Below are 4,757 nucleotides of genomic sequence, written 5' to 3'. Positions count from 1 at the left end.
TTTGTACTCCTTGGCTGTATGTCAAAAGCTTGCACAGCGTTCCCTGCAAGCTTTGTCTTTTAGCCGTCCTTCAGCTTTTCCCTTCTCCTTAATCTCCTGGCCAGATATCAGGGGCTTGCATAGTGTCCCATTCAGAAGTCATAACAGTTAGCAGTTGTTCTGAAACCCCCAGGTATCAGAGACTTCAAGGAAAGAACATACGAATACATTTTCCTTCAAGCTCTCCATTGACACGAATTGTTAAAACATTCCTCACAGATCATAATAGGCAAGACGCCTTCAATCAAGGGGTTGGGCCCGCTTTCAGGGTCGATTGGGGCTTGTGTTACCATTCAGTTCAGCCTGTCGGGGTGATCCAGCTCCTGGAAAACAAATCACAATTTTATATGGGTTTATAAAAAAGGTTCTTATGTTATTTTCTCGGGACAACCTGGCTTTAGTGCGGGCGAAGTCGGGTCGAGGCCCTCTCACTCGGCAGTCAATACCCATAGGGGTTGCCTCCCTCGGTAGACCATACACACCGCAGTGGAGAGTCCTGCCCTGGTCTTGCCTTCTCCCTTTCCTCCCTTTAGGCTTGTCCCCTTTATTTGGCGTCCTTAATTCATGCAGAGCGTCACTGCCAGAACATTAGTTCTTCTCTAGCTTTAGTTTCAGTTCCCCAGGAGCGGACTCAACCCTCCAAGTTTCGGTACTTACTGGTCCTTTTATTCTGGATGTGCAGGTAAAACAAGGTACGGTCCCTCCCACCGGGGGTTCAATGATTCTTCCCTCCAGGTTTTTATTAAGACCTTGTCCCCTGGTTGTATCTTATGAATAGCAAATCCTAAAGGTGGCGTTTGAGCCATCACTCCAATTTCTCTTAGCTCTTGCAATCTCCTTCCAATAGTAATTATATATTTCTGCATGCTACGACCCTCAACTACATTGTTCCCTAGAGGCATCCCTTGAGAATAAGGCATACCATATAACATTTCATATGGCGATAATCCAGTCTCACTGTGTGGTTTAGTTCTTATGTTTCGAAGTGCCAATGGTAAGCATTTCATCCAGGGCATTTGTGTCTCGATCATTGATTTAGCCAATTGTTGTTTTATTGTTTGATTCAATCTTTCTACTTTCCCTGAGCTTTGTGGGTGCCACAGAGTATGGTATTCCCACTGAATACCCAATGATTGACAGAATACTTTTATTATTTTAGAAGTAAAGTGTGTGCCCTGAACAGAATCAATGTACTGGATTATCCCGTATTTAGGTATCAGGTGTTCTAATAGAATTTTTGCCACCATTTGTGCCGTAGCTCCTGCTACGGGATAAGCTTCTACCCATTGCGTTAAGTGATCTACTATTACCAATAGATATCTTATCCTCCCTACCTGGGGCAATTCAGTGAAACCAACTTGTACCCTCTCGAAAGGCCTATAAGCTGTTTTTCTCCCTCCCGCGGCTGCTTGTCAAAACACTTTCTTATTTATCTTCTGACAAGTTAAGCAACGTGGTGTAATTTGCTTTGCTATTTCAAAAACAAACAATGCAACCAAATTGTTTTAGTAAATGATCACTTAACACCTTTGTACCCCAATGTGTTTGTGCATGCAAACGTCCCAGTATTTGCTTCGCATAAGCTTTTGGCCGTATCTCTCGCCTGTCTGGCAGCGTCCATTTTCCTTGTTCTAACTTAGCCCCCATTTTCTCCTGTTTCGTTTGTTTGTTTTGTTTTGTTTTCCATTGCATTTCAAAGTTGGTCCAAAAATTCCATAGGGGTTTCTTTTGGACCTTGTTGGAACTGATTCTCCATTCCCAATTTAACCAGATTTTGGTATTTACCGTTCATTATTTCCGGGGTGACTATAGTCTCAGTGGGGGGTCGGTCAGGGGAATGCAATTGTCAGCAGTTCCCTGAGCGGTCCCATCGGCAATCTGAGCTCACTCATAAACTCAGGTTGTTTTAAGAGTTAGCTGCTCTTCTGTTTCCATGACAACTCTCTCGGACCCATCATGGTCCCTCTGCCCCAAAGGGCTCACACCGGTGATTTTGAGATCACAGCCTCCTGTTGAGGCAGAACTATTAACATTCCTACATCCTCTTTCCCTGCTCATTCAACTTCAAACAGCTCTGTTAAATACTACATGCCGCACCTTTAACACCGTCGACAACTCTTTTAACACTTCCTTTTATCTTTCTCCAGCCTGTACTTTTCTCATGCCAACACCAAAGGCTCAGTCAAGGGCCAATTAATTCCACTCCTTTTCTCTCTAAGATGCTGAAACAACCTATCAGTATACTACATTTCATCCTATTTTCCTTCTCTCCTCAAAAACATTAGTTGCAAGATAGCCTTATAGTCGATTGATCCATAAAGTGGCCATTTAGCTTATGTAGTGGCCACCATTGATTGCAATACTTAGTGAAAGTCCTCTTCCTTTCCCTGCCCCCAGTTCTAACAATATCCTTCGAATGTGCCAATATGCACCCAAGGAGGCTTTCTTTAAAACGTCTTTGTTTTGGATGTTACCCGTTTCCTTGATTTCCCATTCCCTTTTATTTATTTGTTTATTACTATTCCTTACTAGTTACCGTCCTTTGCTTCAATTTCCACGCAAACCTTTTTACTGCGGGTTTTTTACCATCTTTTCCTAATCTTCTTCCCTAATGCCCCAATTCTCTGGGATTGAACGCTTCTTCCCACGTACAAACTTTACTATTTCAGATTATTAATGAGCCCCGTTCCAATCATAAAGCCACGGAACTTCAGGAAAACAGCTGAAGCACTCAGCCTTCCGTCTTCTAGACGAACATGACCACCGTTTCCACAAAATTGACATTTCAACAGGACCGAATTTCAAGCCGATTTTTCTCATGCGCTTTCTTAGTGAGCCCATACAAAACAAGGAATCACTCCTGTGTATCCGTCAATATGGGGGGTTTAAAAAGGTATTGAGGCCTAAATAAATTCGCTCTCCCCCTTCTTACCGAATTCCCAGGGCTCAAACCCGAACCACCAAAGAAATGACTCTCTCCGTTCTACCGCTTCGATAATCAGTCAGCCCCCTCCCCCTCTCCAGTACTTGGGAAACTGACCAAACACCACAGCAAATACGCCAGGGCTTCTAAACTGTTAGTTACTTAGATAATGCTCCCGCCTTTTTTCTTGTCACACTCAAAGCATTTAAGAGCAAAAATAGGATCACAAGATACACTGCCAGGCCCATATATTGGGCACCACCAATCAACACTTGGATAAAACAGCACTTCTTTTCGGTCTGTCACGCACTTCGCTCGTCTCCGGCCGCTCCCCTCACGGAGAACACGGAACCGCGGATCGGAACTCCGCACTCGCTTCGCAGCGACGCTGCGTCTCACTCCCACAGCACAATCATGCAATCACACAGAGAGGCCTCTAGCACATCTCATTCATACCACAAGAATATAATTTAGAATAACAACCAACCAAACGAGTATTGTCTCTGACCGTGTTCTTCGTGGAGTGACTCATTCCACTTGGTTTCAAACCCTTACACTTACACAAATGCTTTCAACACAAAATACCTGGACGTTTAAGAATAAGACATACAATTATTAACACTCCAGTTAGTATCCCTCCAGCAGCTGAAAACATACCGCTTGTCCGCAGCTTCAGGAGGCCTTTGTCTGCTCCTGCGGTGAGCGGCCGAGAGTGGAGTCCCCTCCGAGCAAAACACTCAGGGTGCACCTAGGGGCGTCCGCTAATCATTATTCCTTAATGGACTTTCTGGTGGTATGTCTGGTAATTTGCTCCCTTTCTTCTGGTCCTTGGTCTTCAATTCTGTCTGAACCATCTAGGAATTTTACTATGGCAATTCCCACAGCCCTTGGTTACCTTAGTAAGAGTGTCTTGCAGGGGGTTTAGGACCTATCACCCACCCACGAATGCTATAGGAATCGCTTCGGTCCTTCACCGGCCAAGTCCCTCGCGGGAGACCGGAGCCGCGGTTAGAAGACCTCCGCACTCGCTTCGGAACTAAGTTCCGTCTCAGTCACACTCTCACACACACAGGCAACCGAATCCCACCCAACCGAACGGTACACGCCTTAAATGCTTACGACTCCGTCGTCTTCGTTTGGATCTCCGCGCGCAGAATTACGGGCAAAATACAGTGCTGCAGCCGGCAAGGGAGCTCATAACAAAATCAAATTCTTTGCTTACCTTTATTCAGGTTCAAGATGGCATTAGTCCCGACCTGACTCGAACAGGAGCCACCAAATGGTGGGGCGCCTCTCCTAGATCAAATCAGAATTCAGGAACCAAAGCCATCCCGGACGAGCCCCCAACCGTTATAAATGACAATTCCCCCCTTTTCTTCTTTATAAACCGTTGATTTTTGAAAAACCTTTCTCTAAGGTGTAATTTGGTAGATTTCTTCTTCTCCTTCGCTTTCCATCTCCTCATTGTCACCTTATCTGAGTAAGGTGGTGGCTCCATGGTCATTCGTTTCAATAGTGCGGTTTCAGTTAACCACTGTACTAGTCCTCTTACACGGGGGATAACGCAGCAACCAATGACTGTCAAAACTCCTACAACTACGATCAAGGATGCAAATATGCCTACTTTTTCTGCCAATTCACTGGCAAGGGTGGTAAGCCCTTGCAATGCTCTAGTTACTGAGCCATCTGGGGCAGTATTGCTGGGTATAAGAGTGCAACCATGGTTGCTCAGTATCTCACACACACACCCCACCTCCTTCCTCCGCGAGCATCATATCTAATGATGTTCTGTTTT

The sequence above is a fragment of the Anas platyrhynchos genome, chromosome W (genome assembly GCF_047663525.1).
Source record: "Anas platyrhynchos isolate ZD024472 breed Pekin duck chromosome W, IASCAAS_PekinDuck_T2T, whole genome shotgun sequence".
Classification (NCBI taxonomy): domain Eukaryota; kingdom Metazoa; phylum Chordata; class Aves; order Anseriformes; family Anatidae; genus Anas; species Anas platyrhynchos.
The sequence above is the reverse complement of the archived record's forward strand: the minus strand, read 5'-3'. Positions refer to the sequence as shown.